The sequence below is a fragment of the Pinus tabuliformis genome, chromosome J (assembly GCF_031772625.1).
Source record: "Pinus tabuliformis cultivar Carrire ecotype Pingquan chromosome J, CPIR1, whole genome shotgun sequence".
Lineage (NCBI taxonomy): Eukaryota > Viridiplantae > Streptophyta > Pinopsida > Pinales > Pinaceae > Pinus > Pinus tabuliformis.
The window spans coordinates 986414773-986430393 of record NC_142295.1 but is presented as its reverse complement, the minus strand read 5'-3'; the positions used below and the strand labels follow the sequence as shown (position 1 = coordinate 986430393).

The 15621-nt window shown below is 41.3% G+C and overlaps 1 protein-coding gene across 2 annotated transcripts in view; it reads left to right on the top strand.

The window, feature by feature from the left end:
• LOC149230163 (uncharacterized) overlaps positions 1 to 15621 on the top strand; it is a 210386-nt gene that overhangs the window by 151933 nt on the left and 42832 nt on the right. The gene's annotated exons all lie outside the window — the stretch shown is intronic.

Below are 15621 nucleotides of genomic sequence, written 5' to 3'. Positions count from 1 at the left end.
CAATAAGTAAGACTTAACTTTTTAAAAGTTAACATGGATCTTGCCATTCCTAACAAAGTGCGATTCATTCTTTCGACTACTCCATTTTGCTATGGAATGTAGACATTTGTAGGATGTCATTTGATCCAATTGTCTCTGCAATAACTTTGAAATTCATTTGAAGTGAATTCTCCTCCATTGTCAGTTCTAAGAGTGCCAATCTTTTCTTTGACTTCATTTTCAACAAGTTGACGAAAAGTTTTAAACTTTTCAAATGCCTCTGACTTATGCTTCAAGAAGTAAACCCATGTCATTCTGCTGAAATCATCAATAAAGAGTAAGAAATATTTGCAACCTCCTAGAGAAGCTTGCAAGGGTCCACAAATGTCACTGTGTACTAATTGCAAACGCCTGTTTGCTCGCCATGAACTTGTCAGGAAAGTTTCTCGACTTTGTTTTCCATAAATGCAAGCTTCACATCTTGCATTTTCTTTCTTGAAGGTAGGAAGTCCCTTAACCATTCCTTGTTTTTGCAGTTGAGAGAGACTGTCAAAGTTTAGATGTCCATATCTCACATGCCATAATCTAATAGGTGAAATGTTTGTGCTGGCTGCCCCTACAAAGTCAGAATTCCTTGGAATAACTGTTCCTTTCATTCGTAACAATTTTCCATCTTCATATCCTGTCATCACTATTTTCATGTTCTGTTTGATTGAATTAATTTTAACTAGGCCATCCTCCAAAACCACCTGATGTCCAGCTTGTCGGATCGAGACTAAAGACAACAAATTCTTTTTAAAGGTGGGTACATACCATACATTTGAAATCAATCTTTCTCCAATGTCAGGAAGATAAACTTTAACGACACCTTTTCCATAAGGAGTATGTTTTGTATCATCAGCAAGAAAGATTGAACTAAGGTGGCATGGTTGGAAGTTCCAAAAGAAGTCTTGTTGAAAAGTCATGTGTTGAGTTGCTCCTGTATCTAAAATCCATGCATCTTCATAATCACTTTGAAAAAAAGTGGAAACTAATGTTGTTGATTCTGATCTTTGGCTTGATGTGAAGACATATTCCGAACCATCATTATCTTGATCAGTGGCAAATTGAGCTGTGTTTTGATGGAACTTTGGAATTTTATCAATGGAAGTTCTACAATCTTCTGCAAAATGGCCCACTTTGTTACATCTTCTGCAGACAATTTGATTCAAGTCTCTGCCTCTTCCTTGATACTGTCCTCTGCCTCTGCTTTGACCTTTGCTTTGAGTTTTCCCTCTGCCTTGACTTTGACCTCTTCCTTGACTGTTTCCTCTGCCTTGAAAGTTGCCTCTATTTTGAAAGTTTCCTCTGCCTTGACTGTTTCCTCTTCCTTGAAAGTTTCCTCTATTTTGGCTTCTTCCACGACCTTGTCCACTATGTGTTGCTGGATGTTGATTGAAATGTCCTCTTCCTCTAGAATTGTTAGTTGATGATTTACTTGTGCTGGCCTCTATGAAGAAGACATTTTCCCCTTGTTTCTATTAAAATAATGCTATTTTAGTGTTTAATGCTCATTTATGTAGATAAGATCGTCTGTGATCTTATTAGCAGTTTCTTATTAGAAACTTGTTGTTTCTATTTTCTTAGTAGAAACTTGTTGTTTCTATAAATCCTATTATTTATTGAAGTTCATTTCTCATTGTAAATCAATTCAATTCATTAATTGATTATGGTATCAGGGCTCAGGTATTTTTTTCGAAATAATTTTTCATTGTTTGAAAAATTTTGTGCTTCATTTCGAAATTGCTCTCTAGGACTCTGGAATTTATTTATTTATTTATTTTATTTTTTTTTATTGGGCGTCACAATTTCTGAGCCGTAGTTTATGAATTTGGTGCTACCAACGACTGAGAAGGCATAGCGGAAGTAAAGCTTGAACGTCTGGACAATCAGTGGCAACCAGACTGGGCTCCAAGATAGTAAAACCGCGCTTGCTGCAACAATAGTGTAGCGCAAACACTTTTTCTTTTTGCGATTTCGCTTGAACTTCTTCACCGCTATCCTCTTCTTCATAGTAATCGCTTGGAATTTCTCTCCGGTCCCGTTCTCGTTCACGATCCCGCTCCAGTTCCTGCTCCCGGACCCTATCCACAGTCGCTTCCCATTTTCCTTTCTTATCGATTTTTTCTTTCTGTCGGGCAGAAGCTCCCACGGGGGGTTCCATGCGAGCAAAAGATCGAGTCAGGCGGCGAGTGGGTGTCGGGGCAGGGTAGCTCTTTTCTTGCCATCGCTGCTGCTTTTATCAGTGGCCGCAGAAGTAACACCAGTAGGTGGCCTCTGCGATTTTCCCTCCGCGCGCTTACAGCTCCTCGTTTCCATAAAAGTAATCTGGGTTCCCCGGGCCGTTCCTCGGCTCCCTTCCAGCTAAAAGCCTGTTGCTTACAGGTGTCTGCGCTTCAAGGGAGGAATTCAGCTTCGATCAGGGCTCCAACGGAAATCACATCGAGTTTTATGTGGGGCTTTGAAAAGTCATTCCCGCTTCACTGTTTTGGCTTTTTCGATCCGAACTTGTTCGTCATCGAGGAGTATTTAACAAAGGCCTCCATAATCGACCCTAGCGGATTATCAGGGCACAGTTTTTTGTTCGCTACGTCGAATTGGTAGCGGAAACAACGTTTTTTTTTTTTGTTTAGCACAAGAATTCCGCTAAAACAGAGGCGTGGCGTTGGTTTTCTGCTTAATCATTCTGTTTGAGCGGTTTTCAGCGTGGAACTTTAGTCGAAACACTTGAAGTCAGCGATTGGACGTGTATTTTCAGTGCATGCAAATTTATGCAGGCGTAATTATTGAGCGTGGGGAATTTTTGCACCTGTCAGAGTTTGTCCGGATCAGCCAGCATCTGCATTGAAATCCGTGTTGGACTCCCTTGTTGTTTTTTGTGTCTTGGGAAACATGCAGATGGCCTCGCTAATCAACCTGATGTTGGAAGGCAGTCAGCGCTTTAATGGCACCAATTATAACATTTGGAGACAAAGAATGTTGACCATTCTTGAATATAGGCATCTTGACCCAGCTCGTTTCGGGCAAAGAGCTCAGTCCTGGTACACTTGGTGCAGATCAAGATAAGTTTGAGGATCGAAATCAAGAGGCTGTTATGCTTCTCAAACTCTCTGTGACTGATGATCAGTTACCACAGATTCCTTCTGGCAAGACAGCGGCTGAAATCTGGCAACATTTGAAGGAATTGCACGAGACATCCGACAAGAGCAGAGCTTTCTTTCTAAAGAATTAGTTGTTCTCCATCATGATGGACGAACGTATGTCTTTACCGGAACATCTTAACAAGATTAAAGACATTCGAGATCACCTCGAAGCCATTGGTCGAACCATGGAGGAAGAAGATATGGTAGTAATCACTCTGAAAAGTCTACCAAAACCTTATGATCACTTCATAGAAACACTCAACATTACCTCCACTAATGTTGATCTGAAGTTTCCGGAGTTATGCACCAAACTCCTGCAGCAGGATCGTTGGAAATAGTAGCTTGGTAGTGGTGCTTCATCAACCTCCTCAGAAAATGCTTTTGTTGCCAAATATCAGTCCTCCAAGTCCTTTCAGCAGAAAGGTTCTTCTCAGCCTTCTGATCCTGCTAAGAAGAAAAATGTGCAGTGTAATTATTGTCACAAGTTTGGCCACATGAAGAAAGATTGCCGACAGAGGATTGCTTCTGAACAGAAGAAGCAGGGAGGGTCTCATCAGAAAGCGAATGTTGCAGAACATTCTGAGCAGAAGGAATCTGCCTTTTACGCCTTTATGGCTAAGAGGTCCTCAGATCATGCCCCGTCTTCTGCTTGGTACATTGACTCTGGTGCATCACGTCATTTCTCTCACAGGCGTGACTGGTTTACTGACTTCTCATCTTTTAGTGATTCCGTGGTATTCGACGGAGGTGAGGAGTACACAGTGGTTGGCAGAGGTACAATTCAGATCAAGTTTGATGGGCGCACACTCATCTTCCTGAATGTATACTATGTTCCTGGTATGGAAATTAATTTGCTGTTTGTCAGCCAGATTATGAGGAACTCTCCTCAGCTTGATGTGGTGTTCAGTGCGCACAAGTGCTCCATTATTGATAGGGAAACTCGTCTTACGGTTGTTGTTGGCCTAGAGGATCATGGCCTATACAGGCTTCTTGACACTGGTGATTCTCCAGAAGTGGCTCTAGCAGCTCGTGTTTCTCCCATCAGCACTCTGTGGCATTAGAGATATGGGCATCTAAACATTCAGTATCTCTCTTAGCTATCTCAGGAGGGACTTGTGTCAGGGTTACCTGATATTCAGACTCAGCAGTTGGGAGTGTGCGGCGCCTGTCAAGCTGGCAAGCAACATCGGTCTTCATTCAAGGATGGAGAATCTTGGCGCGCATCTAAGGTACTCCAGTTAATTCATGCTGATATTTGTGGTCCTATGAATACATCTTCAGTTACTGGTTGCAAATATTTTTTGCTTATTGTAGATGATTTCAATAGAAAGATGTGGGTGTACTTTCTAAAACATAAATCTAATGTATTTAGTATCTTTCAGAAGTTTAAGTCCTTAGTTGAAAAAGAGTCTGGCTGTAATATCATAACTCTTTTTTCCAAGGAAAAAAAACGGTAACCTTTTATTAATGAATTAATGAAAAGTTACACTAGCAGATGCATTGAAGCATTCCGTAAGCTGCCACATGGGCTCGAGTGCTTTCGCACCCCACGCAACGTTAGAAAACTAACGTGCACAAAGAATAAGAAAAGAGAAGAGAGAAGAGAGAAGGAAAGAGGCAAAAAAACTGAATTCCGGCAGTGAGTAAAACTCACGCTTCAAGTTTTTCTCCCCTTTTTCTTTTCGACCTTGCGCCATTCTCCTTGAGTGGGCTCGATCGAAGCAATGACTAATTGTGTTTCTGCATGCTGTGGTCCTGTTTCTTTGTCTGAGTCTGAAGTATCTGAGTGGTGATGCCGTTTAATGCCTCCCATGCTTTGATCCTCGCTTGTTACCTCTGCCTGATTTTGGTGGGTTTTTGTGATCTTGTTTGCTGGAGTAGCTTCTTCCTTAGTTTCTTTGGATATCTCTGCATTCTCTGCGGTGGGTTCGTCCTCTTCTGCTTCTGATTCTTCATCCTCTGAATCAGGGGGAGGGAATTGCCATCCTTTCCTCTGCTTCCCTTTCTGCTTCTTTTTATTATTTACTTTTTTTGCTTCTGGGCATGTGCTTTGTAGATGTCCTGTCTGCCTGCAGATCCTACATCTGAAAGCAGTGTTTTCATAGTCTAAAGCTTGCAGCCAGTTTTGTTGTTTGTAGATCAGCCTTATGTTGTCTGGCAGCCCTTTGCTTAGATCTACTTCGACACAAATGCGTGCAAAAGTGTATACCCTTTCATCAATCCTTTCCAGATCTGTTTTGATATATTTCCCTATGCTGTTCCCAATTCCTTCCAAGACTTGTTCACTCCAAAAGTGGAGGGGAAGGTTGTATAGACGAACCCAAACCGGCACTTTTGATACCGTCATATTGTTTGGATCGAAATCTGGGAACCATGGGGTCATGAACAGCCCCGATGTTCCCCAGAACCATGGCCCATCTCTGATGATTTTTTCTCTGAACTCCGAGGAGGCGAACCTAACTATGAAAAAACCCTTGGAGCATAAATGTATATCACATTCCATGGTCCAAGTGGTGAAGATCCAATGGAAGAGATCCATTGGTTTAGGCCAGAAACTGTTGAAACGGCAAATTAGAGCTTGCGTTTCATAGGATTTTACAAAAACATCAAGGCCTGTAGAGTCCAAGTTTAGGGCTGGGGTCTGCCCTAACTGATCTACTATGTATGGCCTAGGGGTATACCTGCCTTGATCTGGGGAGGATCCTGTTTCTTTGTTGCCCTGAAGAATGTTTTTGTATGAGGGTCCTCCTCTGGACTGCTGCTGAGGTGCTGTCTTTTTCCCTTTATCCTCTCCTGAAAAGTTTTTTTCTCCCCCTGATCTGCTTGTCTGACCCTGAGGAGGGGCTCCTCCTCTCAGTCTGAGGTTCAGAACAATAGTTTCTCCTGGGCTAATCCCATAGCTTCCCATGGTTCTGTTGTCTTGGAGAGACCATCTGCCTTTTACTAGATGTTGAATCTCTCTAGGGTATCTATTCAATGCACAGATTTGCTGCTTCAGCTGCATCACAGTATTATCTAAATGTACCCATACTAAAAGGGATTTCGCCTCTGGGGTTTTTATGAAAATCTGGAAGCAAGTTTTTGTTACCTGATTTCTGCAGTCTAGCTGAGTTCCTGCTCTGCCTGCAACGGTGCCATTGTTGGTTGCCTTGAGTTCTGGTTGTCGGCGAGCTTCCAGATCCGGATATTTGGCCCGATCTGTTGAGGGATGGGGTAGATCTGCTACATGCAGGTCCCCTTCTTTGATTGCCGTTTCCGGATCAGTGTGATCCTTCTCAGATCTACAGGATTTGGTCCAAAACGTTTTGAGAGGAGGCAGATCGGCTGCCTTCAGGCCCCATTCTTTGATTACATTTCCGGGATCTGTATGGAAAACAACAGCTCCTTTCTTAGCGTTCACGAGGCGGAGCCTCCTTCCTCTCCTGTCGGCGCGAGCATCATCATTTCTGGTCTTTTTCTGGCCAGCCTTGATGTCGGCGCTCCTCTGAATAGGGCCTAAACCCCCTTTGCCCCTTCTCAAATGGAAACGAAACCGAAACTGTGGATACCGGCCGTCTCTGCCATCACCCGGAGGGCCGTTCTCATCAGTCTGGCGAACGTCCGAGGCGAGTCTCAAAGCCTGCGCGGGTATTTTGATCCGATCCGCAAGCTGGTCCCTCTGATCTGAAGCCGCCAGGTGAGGTGCATAAACCTGCATTCGTTTGGATCTGCCTTCCAAACCCTTGACGAGAAGCGGAAGCATGTTGGTATGAGGTCTTGAGATCGAAACCTGAAGGGTCTCCGCCGCGGCCCGCTCACCTTCCTCCTGGAGACTCTCGTGCACCTACGTTATTTCAATTTCTAAAAATAATATCATAACTCTTAGGACAGATAACAGGGGGAATTTTGTTCTTCTGCTTTCTCCAACTTCTGTGATACCCATGGCATCAAACGCCAGTTAACTACACCCTACACTCCTCAGCAGAACAGTGTTGTCGAACATCGCAACTGTACGGTTGTTGAAATGGCTCGTTCCATGTTACAACACAGGAGTGTTCCAAACAAATTTTGGGCTGAAGCAGTGTTTACTGCTGTCTATCTTCTTTACCGATCACCTACTTAGGCTATTAAGGGGAAGACTCCAGAAGAGGTTTGGTTTGGCCATAAGCCTAAGATCAGTCACCTCAGAGTGTTTGGCTCGGTTGCATATGTTTGGATTCCAGCTGCTAAGCGCTCTAAGTTGGATTCTAAAAGCCAGAAACTCATGATGACAGGGTACAGTTATCACCACAAGGCCTATAGGCTGATAGATTTAGACACTGATCGTCTTATCTTCAGTCGGGACGTAGTATTTGATGAAGACAGAGGGTTCTTTCAGTCCCCTTCTGAGCAGTGTTCTGAGGATCAGCCTCACAGTGTTCTTCTTTTGTTAGGTCCACCTGATGGGACGGATGATGCAGCATCAGTATTTGATGATGCACTACTTGAGTTCTCTCCAGAAAATAATCCTCCTCTCGCTACTCCTGTTATTCCTGAGCCTCCTCCACCTACTCCAGATATTGGTTCTACTCTCCGGCCAAAATGGTGGGCTAAAACTATTGGTGATTTTCGGGATAATGAGCTCCTTGAAGGTAGAACTTCCAGAAATAAGAGAAAACAACAGCCTACAGTAAATTTTGCTCTTATGGCCGACCTACACAGTGTTTTTGAGCCTCAAACCTATTTAGAGGCTAAGGGTATACCTGAGTGGGAACAGGCTATGGAAGCTGAATTTCAGAGTCTTCAAAAGAATCACACTTGGACCCTTTCTGATCTTCTTGCAAGGAAGAAGCCCATTAGCTGCAAATGGGTGTATAAAGTGAAATACAAAGCTGACGGAACCCTAGACAAGTATAAGGCTCCCCTTGTTGCTCGAGGGTTCTTACAGAAGGAAGGCATAGACTATGAGGAGACCTTTGCTCCTACAGCCAAGATGAGTACCATACGGCTCGTCCTTGCCTTAGCAGCTCAGTTCAATTGGAAAGTCCATCAGATGGATGTAAAGAGTGCTTTTTTGAATGGTGACTTACAGGAAGAAGTCTACATGACACAGCCTCTAGGATTCAAGGTTGCCAGTCAAGAACATAAAGTCTGTAGATTAGTCAAAGCATTCTATGGTCTAAAACAAGCCCCTCGGGCTTGGTATATGAAAATTGATAAGTACCTAACAGATCATGGCTTTCAGCGGAGTCCATCTGATGCAAACCTATATATCAAACATACAGGTGATGATATTCTGTTTGTGGTTGTCTATGTAGATGACCTTATCATTACTGGCAGTTCAACACCTCTGATCCATGGGATCAAATAGGATTTGTGCAACATTTTTGATATGACAGATTTGGGACTTCTTCATTACTGTTTGGGGATTGAAGTCTGGCAGACTGAGAACAACATTTTTCTCTCTCAGTCCAAGTATGCCAGAAGTCTTGTGGACAAGTTCAAAATGCAGGATTGCAAACCTGCCACGACTCCTATGGAACCAAGGCTCAAACTTTCAGCTCAATCATCCTCACCACTTATGGATGAAATTTCAGCTCAGTCAACACCACATTGGATTGGGTATTTCGCTATTTTTAGGGCTAATTGCTGCATGTATTTACTGCTTAAATTGTGGAATTTTGTCTCTATACAACATCTCTCAATGTATGGTCCATGTAATTTTGAATGAAATTTCCTAGGGATAATTCTATCAATGAATTCATCTTGATAAGCCATCACCTTTTGCAAGTCGAAGTATAAAGCTGCAAGGTTGCTTCCCCTTTGCCCTAGAAGGCAAGCGAGGTAGTCTTAAGGCCTCCTTGACTAAGAAACAAGGTCCTCATTCATATTTATCCTAGACTCCATTCTCCCAAGACTAAGGCACTGATCTACCAAGAGGTGGTCACTCAAAAGTCAACTCTTTTTCACCGTCTTCTAGGTCTAGCCAAATTGGGTCACCTAGGGCATCATTTTTCCAACAAAATAGCCCTCCAAAAAGTTTGATCTTCTAGCCTCTCCTGCGTTGCCGTGTCCTCAAGGTCTCCTCCAATTCTGAAGCCATTCCAACGGTGGAGTTGTGAGATAACCCAAGCCGTAGCTCCGAGATCAAACTTTGCCCTGGTATCCCCAACGCTAGTACCTCGTAAGATCAATTTGACACCTTTAAGTGAAAATTCTTACTTTGATCCTTTCCCTTCTTTTTCTGGGTTAAAAACATCATTGGTTGCAAATTCTTGCCTCTTAACCTAGGCTGGGTCCACTTAGTCCCGTGTGGTCCCACTCCTTTGAAAAGATAATTCTTCAAGAACCATCTGGCATACCAATTTCAATAAGGATTTTAAGGATTGGGAAACTATTTCACAAGTCATATTCCTTAAACCTAACCCTCAAATCTCCACATCCTTCTCCTAGAAGACATTGTACCTAGCTTAGAAAAGCAAGAAAACTCCATTCTTGACCCTCTTCTAGAAAGGGATTGTTTGACTCACTTTACATCCATTTGTTGATTTATCCTTTATTTGTGACTCCAAATATACCGGGTCTCCTCCCATCGGTGAACGTGCATAAAGAGTAGGGAGCCTTAGCTGAGGTGACAGTAGGCTAAGTCTCTATTTGTTCCCCTTGGCTTAATGTTTGATCCTTTAGGTCCCCTGCTAGTTTGAGCGGTAACAAGTTTCATGCTCAAGGGAAATCTATTTTTAGGTCAAGCAACCATTGAGTGCTTCTAGGTTTGTCATAAAATCAATTGAAGCATTGTCATGTATTGAAGACCCATTTGGGCATGTTACATATTGTAAAGAAAAATTTATTGAGTCAAAATAGGGTCAAAAAACCCTCCAAGACCTCGTCATGGCACACAGATCAAGTTGGCCTACATAAAGGGACAAGTCGGCCTCAAGATAGCAATTCGTACCCCTCACAAGCCTATAAATAAGAAGGAATTCGACCTCATTTGCACACTTAAGCAAGTTCGATCTCCTAAATATAGAAGCTGGAAGAGGACGAAGAAGAAGAAGAAGATCAAGATCGAAGTGTTTTGGCCTCTCTCTCTCTCTTTCGTTAGGGTTTCTACAGTTTCTGGGCTAGACGAAATTTTGAAGCTGCATCGAAGTTGTGAAGCTGCAAGGTCGAAGTCGTGAAGTTGTCTCTAGATCGAAGTTGTGAAGCTGCTAGGTTGAAGTTGCTGAAGTTGCTAGGTCGAAGTTGCAGAAATTGTTGCTGGGGTCGAATTTGGTGGAGAAGTTGGTTGAACGTCGAAGTTTGTTGCTAGAAGCTGTGTAAGGAAAGCTCATTAAGAAGGAAGGATGACTTGGTCTTGGAGGGTCTTAGTCAAGGGTCACAGGTCTTGGAATTCGTCAATTGAAGTTCTATAAGAAGAGAAGGATTTTGGTGGGTTTTCCTCTCAGTTGGAGAGGTTTTGGCCCTGGCTAATCGCCTATATCTTGTATCATATTGTCTCATTGTTCTTTATGATTTGGTAGCTGTTTGATGATAAAGAACACTAATAATAATAAAGGAAAGAAGAATTTAATCAAGTAAAGTAAAAATACATCACAAGCAGTTATCAAAGTAAGAGAAATCACCTACACTTGTTGCCCCCTAGATTTCTCAACATGGTATTGGAGCTAAGGTGACTACATCAAGGAAGGGAAACACGAAGAAGGATACTCTAGGGTTGAAGTATAAAGAGATCATCTTGGAAACATCAAGAGCATCAATCATCAAGAAGGACTAACCCTCTCATCATATTGAAAGGGAATAATTAAGAGCATCAAAGAAGACCTCAAAACCCTAGCTCATCCAAAGAAGGGTTCCACACTTGAAGCATTCTTGGGAAACTCACACATTCTACAATCATTATCACGAGGAAGGAAGAGCGAAGCACTTTTGGGTCTGTTTTTCTGGGCTATATTCTCCACATGTGTGAAGTATTAAGACATCCTTCTGCAGCAACAAGTATCAAATTGCAACCACCATCAAGGATCAAGTTTTGTGCCAAGAAAGGTCTCCTTTGCAAGCCGAAATAACAAGAAAAATAAGTCAAGTCAAGTGAAGTAGAAAGGAGGAAAATTTGTCCATCTTCTAGCCACATGTGTGAAGTAGAGCTATATTAGAAAAGGTCGAAATTGCAGAATTGCTACAACAAGCCAAAATTTTGAAGAAGGGTCGAAATTTGAGGTTGTGAAACAAGTTTAACTAGCGTTGTCTTGAAGGAAGAAAAGAAGGAAAAAGCATTGTCATCATCATCAAGGAATCAATGTGATCTCCCTTTGAGCCAAGGATCACTTTTGAAGAAAGACATCTTCTATTATCTACATCATCATCAAAATCAAGAAGGCATCAAGTTGAAGATTTCATCATCTAGGAGTATCTTCACTTAACAAGTAAGTATTTTTATATCTATATTTGAATATGTCAAAATGACTTCATATTGCAAGGAGAGCAACAAATTGGTTGGGTCGTCAAACTTTCTTGCATGGAAGAAGAGGATAGATTTGATCCTCATAAAAAATGAAGTCGTTGGTCATGTTAAGGGTTTAATTGTCAAACTGCCAAAAGAAGAAGCTCAAGCTCTACAAGATGAAGATATCAAAAGAAGAAGGAATAACCTCATACTTTATGAGGGTGTCAGAAATAAGAGACCAATTCCAAGAGTTGGGAGAAATAATGTCTAACAAGGAAATGACTACCATAGTGCTCAATGCACTACCAATGGAATGGGGCAACTTCACATCAAGCATCTGTGAAAATTCCTGAATCTAATACATCAGAAATCCCTACTGCGTTATCTGGTTTATTATCTCCTACTTGTTCTTTTGATTAACAAGTTATTTATTAATATAAATACCGAAATAAACAGAAACGTAGCCTTCACACATATACAGATCAGCAACTGAAATAAACTAAGACAACATAAGGGACACCGTTATTTTTGGACAATCATCCCTGGAAAAACCCAATGCGGGAAAACTGGTGCAACAGATATGAGGGTTTTATAATTATGCAGTTTTCTGAATACAACTAGGGTACCATAAATGGATCACCCTTCAGATATTACCCTTGGCAGAAGTACCTTTCTTTGGAGATAGATATTCCGACTAATCAGCAACCAGATGAATAGCCTCACAGTGACTTCGATTGTTCCCTTAGCTGGACAGTGAAATTTGCTTCAAGCTACCCTCAGGAACGGCGTCACCCTCTACAGCTCTATGTCAACTAACCATCTCTTAGCCTGCCCCACGAAAATTCCTCAGTGCTACCTCTTCAGCCCAGCGTCAGCTCTTGTCTCTCTGCACTACTTGTGTCAGCCTCTGCTACCTCTATGTCAGCCTCTTGGCCCTCTGCATCAAACTCTTGGCCCTCTGTGTCCTCTGCACTGGCCTCCTCACCCTCTGCGTTAGTCCTGGCTGCCTCTATGTCAGCCTTCCTAGGCTCTGCGTTGTCTCTCTGGCACTCTCCCTGCCTCTGTGCTATGTATTCTCGGCCTTCTGCCGAACTGCCCCTCGCTGTAATAGATCACTAAATCGATTTCTCAGCAAACCCTACCCCAGAAAATCAAATTGACTGATCAACTTGGTGTACCTCCAACTGACCCTCAAGCCTCCTCTTATACTTTTCCTGTTGACGATTCAACGGCTGAGATTAAGTCCCTAATCAATGGTTAAGATTAGATCTGGCTTGATCCTCATTATTTAGAACTTTCTCACCCATATTAATACACATTAATATTTTAATTTTCCTAAGTTTAGACTTAGGAACCCCATTAAAAATATTAATTATTTTAATATCTCTTCATCTGGGTGGAATTTCTCCAAACGATTTTTGGGTCTTGGAGATCTCATGTGCCTTAGCCTCTCCACCAATTTTCATGGCTAGATCACATTTGATGCTACCAAAACTCAACACTCCCTCTTAGCGAGGAATGTGCTCTAGTAATGCTCCACCATAGAAACATCACACTGATCCTCCGCATCGGTACCTGTGTTGATGCTTGGCTTGTTGCCTCACGTCCACTGCACTGCTGCTTCCTGTACTGCTGCCCATGACACTGCCACTGCCACTATCACATCTGTACTCCAACTCCCTCTCAACATGCTGTATCATGCTGCCTGTTGTCGCACAGATTATCACGACAACGCTCAGACTAGGGGCTGTCACTCTAATCCCCGATCTCTCCGTTTAAGCCTGTCTCCCGCGGCTAAGGGGGGTAGACCCTATGAGATGATGAAAACCAACTGTGAACCAGTCGGGTTGGGAGACACAAAAGGAAACTAGCACTAAATAGATTTTATTAATTTAATGGACCAGTGCCTTATGGGTTTGATGTTTAAGCGATTACTTACTAGATGTTGTAGAAATATAAACCATGTACAACAATCATTTATCATCAAATAACTTGAACGATGCAAGATATCCAGTAAATTCACAATGTCTTAACGATGATCTAGCAATTTTAAAACTTCGAAAGATAAAGCTTGATACACAACCACGTAAATTTGAACATTAACCAGATATCATATTCATGTAGCTAATTTTCAAAATGATCATTCATGCCAACTGACATAAGATGATAAACATTCATTCCACATCAAAAAAAATTCAGCCTCAACGGAAAAAAATTAAAACGTGATAAATCCCCGAGCTAAGATCGAATCTGACAAAATATTTCCAAAATATTTTTATGATTTTTCAAACAAAAATTTAAACTAAATGCAACTTAAAAAATCTAAATCTACACTTTAAAAGAAAAGAAAAACTCCCTTTTTTATTTTATTTATTTATTTATTTTTTTTTATAAATTTTTATTGATTTTAAATTTTTTAAAAAAAATTTATGCTTTTTTTTTTTAAACTTTAAACTTAAAACCTAAAAGTAAAATCCTATATAATCTATTCTAACATTAAAAAATAAAATCTAAATCCAAAGCTAAAATAAAGAGTCGATATATATATTTACAAAAAATCCTAAATTGAAATTTAAACTGAAAATCTAAAAAAAAATAAAAATGATATTTTTGAGCTTTTTTATGAATTTTAATTGAAAAAACTAAACAAAATTAAATGAAATTAAACTAAGGATTAAAATCTAAATACAACAAAATGAAAATCTAAAAAAAAGGAAAAACAAAGCAAACTAAACTTCAATCAAATTTTTTACGACTTACCATATAGGATCCGATAACTTATGCTTAACCCTCAGCTACATAAAAAAAAAAAATCGAAATGCTGAAAATTGGAACCTGGAACGACTTAGCCGCAAACGCTACGACTGGCCCACGAAAAACCCCTCACCCACGTCGATTTGTTTGAATCCTTTCTGCGTTTGAGCTGATGCAGGCCCACGGCAGTTTTGGCGGCGGCAGCGAAGAGCAGCAGCGTGAAAGGCCTCACGCAGGTTTGCAGACGGGTAGAGGACAGCAAAATGAGCAACAACGTGGAAGGAAAAGGCCCACGCAGGTTTGCAGATGGCCCAAAAAACGCTTTTACTTGTGTGATTTTTCAAATCAGAGTGAATGCAGGCTTGCGTTGGGTACGTGGAGAGCTGAGGGAATTAAGGTGACTGCGTAGAAGTCTGGAGAGGCGGCTGGGCGTCTTCAAAAAATAAAAATCCACGTTTACTTTGCCTGGTGTTGAATGAGAGCTGGACGGATGGAGAGAGAGAGGCAATTTGCAGGTGAATGTTGATGGAGGGAGCTGTATGCGAAGTGGACAGATTGTTGAGTGGGCAGCAATGTAGAGATGGATTGATGGCTGGAGATGAAATCGTTGCAGATTCCTTTTAGATAAAATTTGAAAGCCCTGAACAGCAGACAGCACTGATAAACCCTCGGATGCTTCAGAAACCCTGCAACCTGAAATGAAAAATTACCACAAATAATATGCGCATAAACAAAATAAAAACCCTAGATCAGCATTTACAACTTTTGACTCTTAAACAGCCAGATTTATCAATAAACAACAGTAATATGATCAAAGTTCCAGATTTATTATGAAATACTTCAGAAATCTCTCATGCAAATTAGAAAATAACTTAAATGATAAAACCCAGGATCAAAACTGGCTGGGCTCTGCAGGAAAATGCTTGTGGGAGTTGGCTGGTTCAGCCGAGAACTTCCCCAAACGCCCACTGATCTTCTTCAATAAAGGTTTCCTGCACAGCTCACTTCAATCATCAATAAAGAGAGAAAAAACAGTACTAGATCTCAGATACAATGGAGATACCTGCCATTATTTCAGAAAACCCTAATACCATTCAAACCCTAGCAAGTGAACAAGATACCTGTGCTCAGCAATACTCTACAATAAGCTGTTACTAATGGCTGAAAATGAAAATATGCAGAAAATAAAATAGCTCACAGCACTTCCAGAGAGTAACACCAGCAAGATTTCAACCCCAAAGTCTTTCTTTATTAGCACCAGAACAAGTTTACAAGAGAGCTTCTTCAGCACAAGACTCACAG